The 17,777-nt window shown below is 35.6% G+C and overlaps 1 protein-coding gene and 1 long non-coding RNA gene across 4 annotated transcripts in view; one reads left to right on the top strand and one right to left on the bottom strand.

Annotated features, from left to right (window-relative positions):
- The window catches only part of LOC115937285 (uncharacterized), a 173,640-nt gene that overhangs the window by 128,035 nt on the left and 27,828 nt on the right, over positions 1-17,777 (bottom strand). The gene's annotated exons all lie outside the window — the stretch shown is intronic.
- Positions 1-17,777, top strand: part of DNAJC5B (DnaJ heat shock protein family (Hsp40) member C5 beta) — a 30,759-nt gene that overhangs the window by 7,188 nt on the left and 5,794 nt on the right. The window lies entirely within an intron of this gene.

Below are 17,777 nucleotides of genomic sequence, written 5' to 3' on the forward strand. Positions count from 1 at the left end.
AGCCACAGCCCACAAAAGGAGCCTATGACCAATATGCTAAATCTAAACAGAGTAAATAGCTGTAAAAATAAAAAATTTAAGTAGGACCCAGAGTCTCCTAATAGCCAAAATGCCCAGATACAATTAAAATCACTTATCATACAAAAAAACAACAAGCAAGAAAATTGCAACTTGAATGAGAAAAGATAATCCTTTGAGTCTCACACTGAGATGAACCAGGTACTAGAATTATCTGACAAGTAACTATCATAAGAAAAATTCAACAAACAATTACAAACTCTTTTGAAACAAGTGAAAAAAATAGAAAATTTCAGCAGAGAAATAGGAATTACAAAACAGAACCAATAGAAATTATAGGACTGAAAAATAAACAGAAATAATAAAAATACCTTGAAGAGCTCAATAGTAGAGTGCAACTGACAGGATAGAATCAGTGAAGTTGAGGACAGATCCATAGAATTAACCCAATCTGAACAAAAGAGAGAAAATAAACTGAAAACGAACAAACAGAGCCTCAGGAACCTATAAGACCATAGCAAAAGAGTAGAACTGGTGTCCTAGAAGGGGAGAAAGAGAGTGGGCCTGAAAGAGTATTCAAAGAAATAATGACTGTAAATTTCCCAAATATAACAAAACATATAAATTCACAGATCAAGCAGCTAAGTGAATTCCAAAAAGGATAAATCCAAAGAAATCCATGCCCAGACACATCATAATTATATTTCTGAAAACTAAAGACAAAGAAAATATCTTGAAAGCAGCCAGAGAGAAACAAGACATTACCTATAGAGGGATACCAATTCAAAAGACAACAGATTTCTCATCTGAAACAACAGAGGCCAGAAGTAGCACACAATTTTTCAAGAAAGAAAAGAAAGAAAATTACTGTCAACTGCAAATTCTATATCTGTGGAAACTATACCTAGGGATTTAAGGGAAAATAAAAAAATTCCCACATGAAGGAAAACTAAAAGATTTTGTCACTTAGCCAGATTTACTCTTAAAGAATGGCTAAAGAACATATTACAAAAGAAATAATAAAGGAAGGAATCTTGCATCATTAAGGAAGGAAGAAAGAACAATGGAAAATGCAGAAATATGGGTAAATACAATATACTATCATCTTCATGAATTTTCTGAATTATATATGACAATTGGCACAAAAATTCTAACACCATCTGATACTCAAGACAACGATATTTAAAAGTGGGGAGGACAAGAAAACCTAAATGAAAAGTTTCTGTACTTAGATTGGTAAAACACTGTATCAGTAGACTGTGATAAATTATATATACATACTCAAACATTAAGAAAACTATACAAACTAATATACTCCAAAATATTACAATAAGGCTCTTCAGCCCTGGGAGATTTCTGGGAGGCCCTAGCCACCAAACTTCCAAGCATGCCATGAATAGCCCAAACTCCTAGCCCTCACTGTGATGGCTCAAAGATGGCATCCCTATCATAGCCCTACAACAAAGCTACCTGACTCTCTGTTCTCCTTGGTAACTTGAATGAGGCAAATAAATAAATAAATAAATGCACTTTAGGTGTGTCATTAGACCCTTCTTTTCTTGATACTGACTGGCACATAAAAATCCTTCACTCCAAACACAGTAGATTGTTGATCTATACCTCATACTGCTGTCTACTTATAATAAAGCCAGGAAGGCTGATCAGAGCATGTAGCATGTAGTATGTCTAGAGTCTCTTAGAATCCTAATGGCTTTATAACAACAAGTCTAGTTCATTATTCAACAAATATTTATTGAGTACTGTTTTAGGCACTGAGAAAATTGCATTGAACAAAAGAGATGAAATCCCTATATTCCTGAAGCCTATATTCTGGGCTGGGGGAGCAGGTAGGCTTAATAATAAATAAAATATACAGTCTATCAGATATTGGTAAGTGCTGTGGAGAAAAGCAAAGCAGTTTGGGGAGTTCTAGGAGTTATATATTCTCTTTAAGGTGTTCCATGTTGATTTTAACACTAAAATCCCTCAGTTGCAGTGAATTTTAAGTATAAAGCAGCAGCAGTTAAGAGTAGAGGGTATGAAGTCAGAAAGACCTGGATTCAAACCTCTTCTCTTAGCCTCATTTTCTTCATAAGTAAAATGCAGTAAAATGCAGAAAACAGTACTGACTTCAAAGGGTTGCTAAGGATTAAAAGAAATGATACATGTAAAGTGTTTAGCCAAGTTCTGGCACACAGTTACTGGGTACCACAAAGAATATATAAGGCAGCAGAGAAAGAGGCCTATGGAAGCATTCTTCAAAGTTTGCTGGGGCATAGGTGTAAGACGACTCTCCAAGAAATGTGTGTGTATGCATGCATGCACATGTATGTGTGAGAGTGAGTGTGTATGTGTATGTGTGATTGTGTGTATAGATTCTGTGATGTATTCTGTTGAATACATTTAAAATAGTGTTACAACTGTTTTATTTTAACATGCCAATGTCTGTAATATGCTGAAAATTATACCCTTTGCATCTGTTTTATCTTACAAAAAAATTTAGATACCAAGTTAAAAATGTTGACAGGACAATTTCTCAAATTTATTTTAAGGAACATATAAGCAAAAAATTAGAATCTAATTGATAGAGGGAGGGAGGGCGGGAAAGAGAGAGAGAGAAGGAAACCTAAACATCATACCCAAAATGATTACAAGGAGCCATTTAGGTTGATTTGGGAGAGAAGGCCTATGGAGGCCTTCCCTGCAGCCCTTTATATGTTCCATAACTCACTGTGCTGTTCAATCAGAGCATGAAATCCTCACAGGTTGTAATTCACTCTTCTTTTCTGCCTTTCCCATTCCATCAAGTCCCTCGGGGCAGGCATTATGTTTTGTCTTCCATTGCACTTCCATTAGTCCTAGCTAATATTTACCAAATTCAAAAATGAATTGGTCAACAAATAGATTTTGCCTGTGGGTATATGTCTGTTTCTCCATACTAATATTCTCAGCTTCTTCAGGACCTTTTCTCAAATGTTTTGTCACTTAGCTGAACAGGAAGTCATTCACTGACCCAGTGAAGAAAGGGACAGCTCAGCAAGGAAAGACCATAGTTTCAGATTGGGACACAGTACATTTTTTTAGGGCTGTGAGACCTTCAAGTAAAAGGTAGTTAGGGGATAAGGAAAGGAAAACTCTGAGAAAATAGAGCCAGTTATGTAATATAGAAAATGTGTCTTGGGTATTCAAAATCTCATATGCAACTTAAATGTTAGTTTTTATTTACACTGATGTGTACATTTTTTAATTTAGATAGAAACAAAATTAAGATGCCAAAAAGGGAAGCCAACTGGTCTTCCTAGCATTTTGGGTACAAGAGCCTAACAAAATGCTGGCCTACTAGATGAGAAATGAGACAAATATCTAGCCCTTCCTTAGCTCCTCAGAAAACCACAAAATCAGAGTGAACTAGTTTTGTACATTAGCATCTGGGTTTCTGTGCCTCATGAATGAGCTTGTCGATGAGGTACCAAATATTCTTTCACAGGGTATCAGGGACTTGATTTTTCTACTTCATTCAATTTCACATGGAACTTTCTAGAAATCATCCTCCTCTGAAGAGGTGAGTTTGCTCAGAGTAGACCAACATGAGGCAAATGCTATTTTCACAAGAAGCAGGAAAGAGTGTCATTTCCATAGTGATCTGTGGCAACCCCAATCTGTGGTGCTTTTACCCATCTTTATTAGCAATTATAGGTCATAACAGAGGCTGCTTATGAATAAAGTGTAAATGTCAGGGGAATGCATAGCTAATAGAAGAATTGTAAATATTTACAAGGCAAAGTGATGATTCAAGCTCACAAGATAAATTGAAATTAATCTCTATCAGTACTAATTTGTTTCCTGAATTCTAAAACCTTCCACTAAAAAGAAGATTATATGAGGCTATGTCAGAGTTATCTTTCAGGTCAGCGGCATAACCTCCCTTGTTCCATAGCAAATCTACTTGGGCCTCTTAGTTCTTCACACAACTTCATTTCTTTCCTGGGCACTAGAATCATTATGATCAATGAATTTTTTCCCACTCACTCATTCACTCAATGTCTATTTAGTTTTGGATACATATTTATATTATACTATGAGAAATGAATACACATATCTATCTATGTATCTATGTCTATCTATATACATGTAATTGGTACCACTTAAAGGGCTCACCTTATAAAGAGTTAGATTTAGTAAGGTTGAAAGATACATACAGAAAGACAAGCAAAATAAGGGAGACTGTGGTGAGTGGAATAGATTGATTTGATTCTTGTCCTAGAAACTATGCTAGTTTCTATTAAGAAATTAGTTCTGACATATCTTTGGGAATCTAGAAGCTACTCACCTTCCCACAGCTGTACACACTCAGGAAAGACCTGAGAAAGCCCTAAGTTCTCAATTCTGGCTGACCTTGTAGATCTGTACAAGCAGGAAGTAAAGGCTAAGGCAGAGTTGTAAACTGTCTGGCTCAGCATTGAAGATGTGTCCTAACATACATACAAAGCCCACCAGTGAAGGCTGGGAGATTCTTGGTTCTAGGTAAGAAAATCTCTGTCTAATCCTTAGTTGGTAAGCTAATGGAACAGAGACTTCAGTGGCCACACATGACTAAGAGTACAGATGTTACAAAATTAGATCAGAAAAGTCACTGAATAAACAATTACAATAAGCAACAATTAAAGATCATGGGGACAGGGGAGAGTCTAATTTGCAGAGCTGCCAAATTATAATATTCAAAATGTCCAGTTTTCAAAAAAATATATGAGGCATGCAAAGAAACAAGAAAGTAAGGTCTATATTGGGGGGAGGAGGGATCTATAGAAAATGCCTTTGAGAATGCTCCAAATTTGGACATGCTAGACAAAAACTTTAAATAAGCTAAATATGTTTAAAGGCTAAAGGAAACCATGTCTAAAGAACTGAAGGGAAGGTTGAGAATGATACCTCACTAAATACAGAATATCAATTAAAAAATGAATTTATATAAAGGAACCAAAATAGAAATTCTGGAGTTGAAAAGTATAGTAACTGAAATGAAGAATTTACTGGAGGAATTCAATAGGTAATTTGAACAGGCAGAAGAAAGAATCAGTGAAATTGAAGATAGGTCAATTAAGATTATACAGTCTGAGTAACATAAAGATAAAAGAATGAAGAAAAATGAACAGATCCCAAGAGACCTGAGTATAGCATCATGCATTCATATATATATATAATGAGTGGAAAGAGAGAAAGGGGCAGAAAGAATATCTGATTAAATAATGGCTGAAAACTTTCCAATTTAATGAAAAATATTAATCTATACATCCAAGAAGTTCCATGAACTCCAAGTAGAATAAACTCATGAAAATCTTCACTGAGATATGTCATAACCAACCATTCAAAGTCAAAGTATATTTCAAGTAGCAAGAGAGAAGTGACTCATCATGTATAAGGGATCCTCAATAAGATCAACAACTGATTTCTCATTAGAAACCATGAGGCCAGAAGGCAGTGGGATGATATATAGTCAAAGCATTGAAAGAAAATATGTCAACCAAAAATTCTATATGTAGCAAAATTATCCATCTAAAATGAAGGAGATATTCATTTATTTCTAGATAAATGAATAACTGAGTCATTGGCAGACCTTTCCTATACGAAATGCCAAAAGGAATCCTTCAGAGTGAAATGAACATTAGACCAAAATTTGAATCTACATGAAAAATTAGAGAACACCAGTAAAAGCAACTTCAAAGGTAAATATGTTTGTAGATCCTCTTTTTTCTATCTGATTTAAAAGACAACTGCATTAAGCAATAATTATATATCTATGTTGAATGACACAGAATGTATAAGGATGTAATTTGCAGCAATAGCTGGAAGTAAAGGCTAAGGCAGAGTTGTAAACTCTGGGGAGGTGGAACTATAACAGAAGTTTTTGTATACTTTTGACAGCATATTAATATGAACTAGATATTCAAAGATGTTAATGGTAATCCCAAGGGTAACCACATATACACAAAAAGCCTTAAAAATATATAAAAGAAATGATATGGGAATTATATCATTCCTAGTAATGGAGAGAAGCCAATAATAATAATAGGAGAATTGAACAAAAAAGATAGAAGAATACAAATAGAAGGGTGCCTGGGTGGCTCAGTCGATTAAGTGTTCAACTCTTGATTTTGGCTCAGGTCTTGATCTCAGGGTCATAAGTTAAAGCCCTGCATTGGGATCCATGCTGGTCATGGAGTCTACTTAAAAAAAAAAAAAAGATACAAATAGAAAAATGGCAAAAGTCCTTCCTTATCAGGAATTACTTTAAATATAAATGGATTAAACTCTCAAACTAAAAGACAGAGATTGGCAAGTGGATTTTTATAAAATGATCCAACTGTATGCTGTCTCTAGAAACACTCATCTTAGATTCAAAGACAAATAGGATGACAGTGAAAGTACGGACAAAAATATTATATGGAAGTAGTAATCCAAAGAGAGCTGGAGTGGCTATACTAGTATCAGACAAAATAAACTTTAAGATAAAGTTATCAGAAACAAAAAAGGACATTTTTTTTTAAAGTCAATCCTTTAAGAATATGTAGCAATTAGAAACAAATATGTGCCTAACAACAAACAGAACCCCAAAATACATGCAGAAAAAACTGAAGAATTGAAGGGAAGGACAGATGGTTCAACAGTAGTAATTGGAGACTTCAATACCTCACTTTCAATAGTGAACAGAACAACTAGACAGAAAAGCAGCAAGGAAACAGAAGACTTGTACAATGCCATATACCAGTTAGAACTACTGTACATCTATAGAACACTCTACCCAATAACACAAGTGCATATGGAACATTCTCCATGTTAAGCCATATGTTTGGCCACAAAACAGGTATCAATAAATTCAGAAACATTTAAGTCAAACGAAGTGTGTTCTCTGGCTACAATGGAATGAAATTTGAAATCAATAACAGAAGGAAATTTGGAAAATTCAGAAACGTGTAGAAATTAAACAACACACTCCTAAATAACTAACGCATCAAAGAAGAAATCACAAGGTAAATTGGAAAATACTTTGAGATCAATGAAAGCAAAAACACACCATACAAAAACTATGGGATGCAGTGAAAGTAATTCTCAGAAGGGAACTTAGAATAGCAAATGCCTACATTAAAAAGGAAGAAAGATCTCAAATAACCTAATCTTCCACTTTAAGAAACTAGGAAAAGAATCACAAACTAGACAAAAAGCATGAGGGAAAAAAGAATAGTGAAGATTAGAGTGAAAATAAGTGAAATAGAGAATAAAAGAATGAGAAAATCCACACAACCAAAAGCTTGTTATTTGAAAACACTAACAAGATTGACAATTTTTTACCTAAACTAACCAAAAGAAAGAGGAAACTCAAATTACTAAAATAAGGAATAAAAGCACAGGGACATTACAACTGACCTTACAAGAAAAAAAATTATAAAAGAATACTATGAACAATTGTTTACCAATAAAATTAGACAACCTACCAACTTGCATTCCCACCAACACTGTAAGAGGGTTCCCCTTTCTCCACAACCTCTCTAACATTTCTTGTTTCTTGCCTTGTCAATTTTTGCCATTCTAACTGGTGTAAGGTGGTATCTCAACGTGGTTTTGATTTGAATTTCCCTGATGGTTAATGATGATGAATATTTTTTCATGTGTCTGTTAGCCATTTGTATGTCTTCTTTTGAGAAGTGTCTGTTCATGTCTTCTGCCCATTTACTGACTTGATTATTTGTTTTTTGGGTGTTGAGTTTGAAGGGGGGGAAATCAGAGGGGGAGACGAACCATGAGAGACTATGGACTCCGAGAAATAAATTGAGGGTTTTAGAGAGGAGGGGGCTGGGGGGCTGGGTTAGCCCGGTGATGGGTATTAAGGAAGGTATGTATTGCATGGAGCACTGGGTGTTATACGCAAACAATGAATCACGGAACACTATATCAAAAACTAATGGCGTACTGTATGGTGACTAATATAACACAATAAAAGAAAAGAAAAGAAATAATAAAAGAAAAGAAAAGAAATAAAATAAAATAAAATGGACAACCTAGATAAAATGAACAAATTCTTAGAAACACACAAACTAACAAATTCACTCAAGAAGAAATAGAAAATCTAAATAGATCTATAAAATGTGAAGATTGAGTCCATAATCAAAAAAATATATCCAACAGTGAAAAGTCCCTATCCAGGTGGCTTCACTGGTGAATTCTACCAAGGAGGAGAAGGAGGAAAAATAACAATAATGCTTTCTCAAGTTCTTCCAAAAAAGTAGGAGAGAGGACATATCCTAACTTCTTCTATAAAGCCAGGGTTACCCTGATATTAAAGTTAAAGACATCATCAGATAAGTACAGGATAATCAATCTTATGAATATAGATGCAGAAATCCTCAACAAAATAGTAGCAAACTGAATTCAACAACATATTTGCAATATATGCAAATCAATGTATTTTACCATATTAGTAGAATAGAGAATAGGGCACCTGGGGGGCTCCATTAAGCACCTGACTCCTGATTTCAACTCAGGTCATGATCTCAAGGTCCTGAAATTCAGCCCCACATTGGGCTACATGATCAGTGGGGATTCTGCTGGAGACTCTCCCTCTCCCTCTGCCCCTCCCCCTGCTCACTCCCTCTCTCATTAAATTAAATAAATAAATCTTAAAAAAAAAAGACTAGAGAAAAAAATGGCATATTCATCTTGATAGATGCAAAAAAGGCTTTTGACAAAACCCAGTACCCCTTCATGATAAAAATACTCAACAAACTAGCAATAGAAGGGAATTTTCTCAACTTGGTAAGGGGCATCTATAAAAAACCCATAGCTATCTTCATATTTAAGAGTTAAAGATTGAAAACTTTCCCCCTAAGATCTGAACCAAGGTAGGAATGTCTTCTCTCACTACTTCTTCTCACTACTTCCTTCCTTCTCACTACTTCCTTCAATGGTGTATTGGAATTTATACTAAGGCAATTCAGCAAGAATAAGAAATAAAAGGAGTCCAGATAGGAAAGAAAGAAAACTAAATCTATTTACAGATGACATGATCTTATACATAGAAAAACATACTGAATACATACCAGTGTGCACATACACACACAACTAGAGCTAACAAATGAGTTCAGCAAAGTTTTAGGACTTAAGTTCAATATACAAAAATCTATATGCTAGCACAATCCAAAAATAAGATTAAGAAAAGAATTCTATTCACAATAACATCTAAAAGAATAAAATACTTAGGCAAAAATTTAACCAAGGAAGTAAAAGACTTACACTGAAAACTACAAAACATTGTTGAAAGAAATTAAAGGCCTAAATACATGGGAAGACATCCCATGTTCACAGATTGTAAGACTAAATATTATTAAGATGAATCTACATATTTGATGCAATCTTATCAAAATTCCAACTACCTTTTTTTGCAGGATTGGATAAACTGATCCTAAAATTCACATGGAAATGAAATGCAAAGAACCTAGAATAACAAAACAGAATCTTGAAAAAGATGAAGTTGCGGGACTCAACATTTCCTGATTTCAAAACTTATTACAAAATTTTAGTAATAAAAATAGTGTGGTACTGGCATAAAGACAGATACAAAAATCAATGGAATAGAATTAAAAGTTCAGAAATTAACCCATACATCTATAGACAAGTGAATCTCAATAAGGATGCCAAAACCATTCCATGAGAGAAAGAAAAATCTTTTCAACAAATAGTGCTGGAATAACTGGATATCCACATGGAAAAGAATGAATTTGGGGCGCCTGGGTGGCTCAGTTGGTTAAGCGACTGCCTTCGGCTCAGGTCATGATCCTGGAGTCCCGGGATCGAGTCCCGCATCGGGCTCCCTGCTCAGCAGGGAGTCTGCTTCTCCCTCTGACCCTCCCCGCCTCTCATGTGCTCTCTCTCTCTCTCTCAAATAAATAAATAAAATCTTTAAAAAAAAAAAAAAGAATGAATTTGGTCTTCTACCTCACACCTTATACAAAACTTAATCAAAATGCATCAAAGACCTAAAACTACAAAAATCAGAAGGAAACATTGGTACAAATCTTTAAGACCTTAGATTAAGCAACTGTTTTTTAAAATACGATACAAAAGAGGAAACAGATAAACTGGACTTCATCAAAATTAATAACTGTTGTGCACCAAAGGACTCTTTTAGGAAAATAAAAAGACAGCTCACAGAACTGTAGAAAATATTCAAATCAGACATCTAATATGTGTTTAATATCCAGAATATATAAAGAATACTTACAACTCAACAATAAAAAGACAACTCAATTTAAAAATGGGCAAAGTGCTGTATGGTGACTAACATAACATAATAAAATAAAATTAGAAAAAATAAAGTTTAAAAAAATAAAAAATAAATAAAGTTTTAAGAGTATAGGTCTTTCAAAAAAAAATGGGCAAAGTGTTTGAATAGACAGTTTTCCAAAGAAGATATACAAGTTGCCAATAATCACTTGATTAAAATCAACATTACTCATCAGGAAAATGCACATCAAAACCCCAATAAGACACCACTTCACTTTTAGTAGGTTGGCTACCATTAAAAAAATGTTGGGAAGGATATAGAGAAATTAGACTGCTCATACATTTCTGGTAGGAATGTAAAATGCTACATCCACTGTGAAAAATAGTCTAGTAATTTCTCAAAAAGTTAAATATAGAGTTATCATATCACCCAACAATTGTGTGCCTAAGTATATTCCCAAGAGAACTGAAAACATTCACACAAAACCTTGTACATGAACATTCATAATAGCATTATTCATAATAGCCAAAAATGAAAACAACCTAAATGTCCATTAACTGATGGATGGATAAACAAAATGTGGTACATCCATATAATAGAATATTATTCAGTCATATAAAGAAACAATTTGTAACTTATGACAAAAGAAGCAAGAATATACAATGGGGAAAGGACAGTCTCTTCAATAAATGGTGAATGGTGCTGGGGAAACTACACAGCTACATGCAAAAGAATGAAACTTGACCACTACCTTACACCATATACAAAAATTACCTCAAATTGGATTAAAGATTTGAATGTAAGACTTAAAGTCATAAAAAGCCTAGAAGAAAACTTAGGTGGTGCCCATACTACCCAAAGCAATCTACAGATTGAGTGCAATCCCTATCAAAATGCCAACTTTTTACAGGACCAGAACAAATAATACTAAAATTTATATGAACTACAGAAGACTCCCCAATAGCCAAACCAATTTTGAGAAAGAAGAACAGAACTGGAGATACCATAATCCCAGATTTCAAGATATACTACAAAGCTGTAGTAATCAAATCCATAGACATGGATCTTGGTGATGCTTTCTGGATTTGTCAACAAAAGCAAAGGCAACTAGAGCAAAAATAAACAAGCGGGATACATCTAACTAAAAAGCTTTTGTTTTTGTTTTTGTTTTGTTTTGTTTTTTAAAGATTTTATTTATTTATTTGACAGAGAGAGAGAGAGGAGGTGCACACAAGCAGGGGGAGTGGCAGGCAGAGGGAGAAGGAGAAGCAGGCTTCCCGCCCAGCAAGGAGCCTGATGTGTGGCTCGATCCCAGGACCCTGGGATCATGACCTGAGCTGAAGGCAGACGCTTAACCAACTGAGCCACCCAGGTGCCCCAAAAGCTTTTGTATAGCAAAGGAAACCATCAACAAAATGAAAAGGCAACTTACCTATTGAGAAAAAATATTTGCAAATATCCACTAAGGGATTAATATCCAAAATATATAAAGAAAACATAAAACTCAATAGCAAAAAACCAAACAATCTAATTTAAAAATGGGCAGAGGATCTGAATAGACAATTTTCCAAAGAAGACATACAGATGGCCAACAGGTGTAGGAAAAGATTCTCATCACTAATCATTGGGAAAATGCAAATCAAAACCACAGTGATAATAAAGTAGCAGAAAGAGAAATTAAGAAAACAATTCCATTTAAAATAGCACCAAAAAGCGCCCCAAAATCTAGGAATAAACCTAACCAAGAAGGTGAAAGACCTGTACTTTGAAAATGATAAAACACTGATGAAAAAAATTAAAGATGACACAAACAAATGGAAACATATACCATGTTCATGGGGGGCCACCTGGGTGGCTCAGTCAGTTGAGTGTCCAACTCTTGATTTCCACTCAGGGCTTGATCTCATGACCCTGATCAAGCCCCACATTGGGCTCCAGGCTGCGTGTGGAGCCTACTTAAAAAACAAAAAACAAAAAAATGATATACCATGTTAATGGATTGGAAGAATTAATATTGTTAAAATGCCCATACTACCCAAAGCAATCTACAGATTGAGTGCAATCCCTATCAAAATGCCAACAGAACTTTTTACAGAACCAGAACAAATAATACTAAAATTTATATGAACTACAGAAGACCCCCCAATAGCCAAACCAATTTTGAGAAAGAAGAACAGAACTGGAGATACCATAATCCCAGATTTCAAGATATACTACAAAGCTGTAGTAATCAACAGTATGGTACTGGCACAAAAATAAGACACATAGATCAAGAGAACAGAATAGAGAGCCCAGAAATAAACCATGCTTATATGGTCAATTAATCTACGACAAAAGAGGCAAAAATATACAATGGGAAAGACAGTCTCTTCAATAAATGGTCCTGGGAAAACTGGACAGCTACATGCAAAAGAATGAAACTGGACCACTTTCTCAAGCCATACACAAAAATAAACTCAAAGTGAATTAAAGACCTAAATATAAGACGTGAAATCATAAAACTCCTAAAAGAAAACATAGGCAGTAATCTTTTTTTTTTTTTTTTAAGATTTTTTATTTATTTGACAGAGAGAGACAAAGCAAGAGAGGGAACACAAGCAAGAGGAGTGGGAGAGGGAGAAGCAGGCCTCCCGTGGAGCAGGGAGCCTGACGCAGGGCTCCATCCCAGAACCCTGGGATCATGACCTGAGCCGAAGGCAGACGCTTAATGACTGAGCCACCCAGATGCCCTGGCAGTAATCTTTTTGACATGGGCCTTAGCAACATTTTTCCACATATGGGATGTTTCCTCAGGTATGGGAAACAAAAGCAAAAATTAACTACTGAGACTATAGCAAAATAAGAAGTTTTTGCACAGGGAAGGAAACCATCCACAGAGTGAAAGGGCAACCTACTGAATGGGAAAAGATAGTCACAAATGACATATTGGATAAGGGGTTAATATCCCAAATATATAAATACTTACATAACACCACACCAAAAAACAAATAATCCAATTAAAAATAGGCAGAGTACCTAAACAGACATTTTTCCAAAGAAGACATACAAATGGCCAACAGACACATGAAAAGATAGTCAGCATCACTAATCATCAGGGAAATGCAAATCAAAACTACAATGAGATATCACCTAACACTTGTCAAAATGGCTAGAACACAAAAGACAAGAAATAGCAAGTATTGGTAAGGAAAAAAGAAAACGCTTGTGCACTACTGGTGGGAATGCAAATTGGTGCAGCTAGTGTGGAAAACAGTATGGAGGAGGTTCCTCGAGAAATTAAAAATAGAAATACCATATGATCCAGCAATTCCACTACTGGGTATTTGTTCAAAGAAAATGAAAACAATAATTTGAAAAGATATGAACCACTATTTATTATAGTTATTTACAGTAGGCAAGATATGGAAGCAACCCAAGTGTTCATCAATAGATGAATGGATAAAGAAGATGTGGTGTGTATGTGTGTGTGTGTGTGTGTATATATATATATATATATATAGTGGTATATATGCATGTATTAGATCATGTATACATGTATATATACTATAATGGAATATTACTCAGCCGTAAGAAAGAATGAGATCTTGCCATTTGCAACAACATGGATGGACCTAGAGGGTACTATGCTTAGTGAAAAAAGTTAAACAGAGAAAGACAAATACTGTGATTTTGCTTATATGTGGAATCTAAAAAACAAACCAAACAACAAACAAAAAACCAAAAGCAGAAACAGACCCATAAATACAGAAAACAAACTGATGGTTGCTGGGGGGTAGAGGGGCAGAATGGGAAAAATGGGTAAAGGGGAAAGTACAGGCTTCCAGTTATGGAATGAATAAATCAGGGAGATGAAAGGTATACTGTAGGGAAATAGTCCATGGTATTGTAATACCATTGTAGCTACACTTGTGGTGAGCATAACATATCAAGTTGTCGAATCATGATGTTATATACCTGAAACTAATATAATATTGTGTATCAAAAACACTGATATCACCTCATGCCTGTCATAATGGCTAGTATCAAAAAGACAAAAGATAGGGCGCTTGGGTGGCTCAGTTGGTTAAGCGACTGCCTTCGGCTCAGGTCATGATCCTGGAGTCCTGGGATCGAGTCCCACATCAGGCTCCCTGCTCAGCAGGAGTCTGCTTCTCCCTCTGACCCTCCTCCCTCTCATGCTCTCTGTCTCTCATTCTCTCTCTCGCAAATAAATAAAATCTTAAAAAAAAAATTTTTTAAAAGACAAAAGATAAGTGTTGGTGATGATATGGAGAAAAGGGAACCTTGTGCACTGTTGGTGGGAATGTAAATTGGTGAAGTCACTATGGAATACATTATAGAGGGTCCTCATAAAATAAAAAATAAAACTACTATAACTACTATATGATCCAGCAATTCTACTTCTGGGTATTTATCTGAAGGAAATGAAAAAAACATCTGGAAAAGATGTATGTACCTCTGTATTCATTGCAGCATTATTTGCAATAGCCAATACATAGAAAGAACCTAAGTGCCCATTCCACTTCTGGGTATTTATCTGAGGGAAATGAAAAAACCATCTAGAAAAGATATATGTACCTCTGTATTTATTGCAGCATTATTTGCAATAGCCAAGACATAGAAACAACCTAAGTGTCCACTGATGGATGAATTGATAAAGAAAATGTGGCATATATACAATGGAATGTTATCAAGCCATAAAAAGGAAGGAAATCCTATCATTTACAACAATATGGAGAAATTTCAGGACATTATCCAAAGCAAAATAAGTCACACAGAGAAAGACAAATATCTTATGATCTCACTTACATGTGGAATCTAAAAAAAAGAAAAAACTCATAGATGCAGAGAACAGATTGGTGGTTGCCAAAGGCAAAGGGTGGGAGTAAAATGGCTAAAGGATGGTCAAAAGGTACAAACTTTCAGTTTTAAAATAAATAACTCCTGTATAAAAATATAAAACAAAAGGAGCAGGCTACTTTTAATAAAGATCAAATTGCCACAACATGATGATATGTGTACATGATGCTTTGCCGTAAATATTATAAAATATGTTAAACTACCATGGGAAAAAAAGCATCAAAAAATTAATAGCATTCCAAAAAAAGTTGTTAAGAAAGTGTTAAATAGCTTGGAAGTTGGCAATTCAGTAGTATATTTTTAAAAACAACAAAACAAAACAAAACAACAAAAACAAAGTTCTATCTACTCAAATTCATTGAAACAAAGTTAGAATTGTGGTTTCCAAGGGTTGAGAGTGAGGAGGAGGAAATGGGAAGTTGTTCAACAGATACAGAGCTTCAGCTTCAGCTTTGCAAGGTAAAAAAAGTTCTAGAGCTCTGTTGCACAGCAACGTGAATATAGCTAATGCTACTGATCTGTACACTTTAAAGTGATCAAGATGGTAATTTTATGTTATGGGTTTGTTGCTTTTTTTTTTTTTTACCACAATTAAGGAAGGAATGAAGAGAAAGAAAGAAAAGAAAAGAAAGAGAGGAAGGAAGGAAGGAAAAAGGAAAGAAAAGAGGAAAGGAGAGGAAGGAAAGAGAGAAAGATGTGTTAAATAGAATAACAGTAAAACTTCAAAACCAGACTTTGGTGCACAGCCAAATCAACTGTGGAGCTTTTGCAAGCATACAGATGTCCCAGACCTACAGAATTAGAACCTCTAAGAGTAGAGCCATGACACATGAGTTTTTTAAAAACAACATCCCATTCACAGATGATTCTGAGCATCAGATGTTGAAAACTACTGATTTAACTGGTGAGCACAAGAGAAATGATAAACATAGGTGACTGTAGCAACACAGTCAGATTTCCTATTCTGTTCCTGGTCCTTTTTATGAGAAGTGACCTTCCTTTGGTTTATGGAGAGTGAATAAAATCCTGTATCTGACATGTCCACTTTACTCTCAAGTTCCTGCTCCTGGCTTCCCAGTTCTTTGTCTGCCCTATCCTTACTTGGTGTTTGAATACTCACTTGCTTTTGGTGCACTGGTCCCTTTGGATAATAGTCCTGCCAGCCTTGGCCTCAAGGGACCCACATATGTCTGCACTGCCTTGTCTAGCCTCCCGGTCAGGACAGGGCAAGAATCAGGAAGACATCTTGGAAACCAAGGGAAAAGAAGGTGTGGTCAACAAACCTTATAGAGAGGTCAAGTAGAATGAAGGCTTCAGTTAGGATGATGGAATGGAGAGCAAGAAATCAGATTACAGTGGGTTGAAGAGAGAATAGATACTGAGGATGCAATCTTTTTGTGTAAACTATGCTTTGAAAAAGTGTTATGAAGAAGGGAAGGAGGAAATAATTCAATAATTTGAAGGGCAGGGGAGGACATAAATATAGTTTACCTTTTTAAAAAAATGATGGGGTATGTTTGCTTGCTGAAGACAAAGAGAGATTACTGAAGATACTGGAGTTGGGGGCAGGGTAGGGATTGATGACTGATGGACCGGGATTTGGGAAGATGCACAGGTAGATCCTAGAAAACACTGGCGAGGTTAATCTTAAAGAGAAGAGGTTCTTCTTCCCTCTAAATAAAAAGAAGAGGGAAAGATGGCACAATCACGCAGAATTATTTCCTTCTAATGAGCTTTTTTACCTCTTTTGAAGTAGGAAATGAGGTTTCTTGTTGAGAGGGGTGAGGGAATGAGGAAGAGGAATCAAAGAGAAGTTGTAAAAGTTGGAAGAACTGTCACAGAGACTTGAGAGGGAACTTATTGAGGCCAAGCAAAAGGATTGGCAAGCAGCTTAGCAGACCAGCTGATGTAGAAAATTGTAGGTCTCTATTGGCCTCAGTTTGCATGGTTGTGCAATTTTCTCCAGCAATGTTGGTCATCCCAGAAATGGGAGTGGAAGCAGTGGAAGACTAATTTCCTTGGCGGTATGACAGGAAATCCAAACATTTATAGAAGTGAATCATTTGATTTGAGTGGCACTGAAGCACATGACCACAAGGTTCAGACTGTGTAGTTAAGGAAATTAAGTCAGTGAGGCTGGCAGTCTGGAAGAATAGGTCCTGGTAAGTTTAAAAAATGGGTTTAGGGAGAACAAGAAAGTGAACGCTTAACACAAGGATGTATCAGGGAGTTAAACTATATATTTTTGCACTGAGAAACCTAAAAGATAAAGACACTGGGGACCCTACAAGAATTTTCAGGCTGGACCACCACTGGAAATTGCTAGGAACTGTTTGCAGCCTTGACACGATTCACTATCACCAGCACTTGAGCTGTCAGACAGCAGGTAGACGGCCTACAGAGAACAAGTGCCTGCTAAGGGCTTTGACTAGGACCAGGGGTGGGTGCTGCCGTTGGAAGTAGGAGACAGGGTTTGTATGGCCATTTCTTCTACATCTCAGTTCTTCTCCCTTGATGTCAGAGTTCAGTAAAGATTGTTAGCTTTAAGAAAACAAGAATACAAAAATTTTCCCAAGAAACATAATAAAGTTAGAGGTCCAGAAACTTCTGTTGGAAACCTGAG

The sequence above is a fragment of the Leptonychotes weddellii genome, chromosome 4, assembly GCF_054177405.1.
Source record: "Leptonychotes weddellii isolate Sample4059 chromosome 4, ASM5417740v2, whole genome shotgun sequence".
Lineage (NCBI taxonomy): Eukaryota > Metazoa > Chordata > Mammalia > Carnivora > Phocidae > Leptonychotes > Leptonychotes weddellii.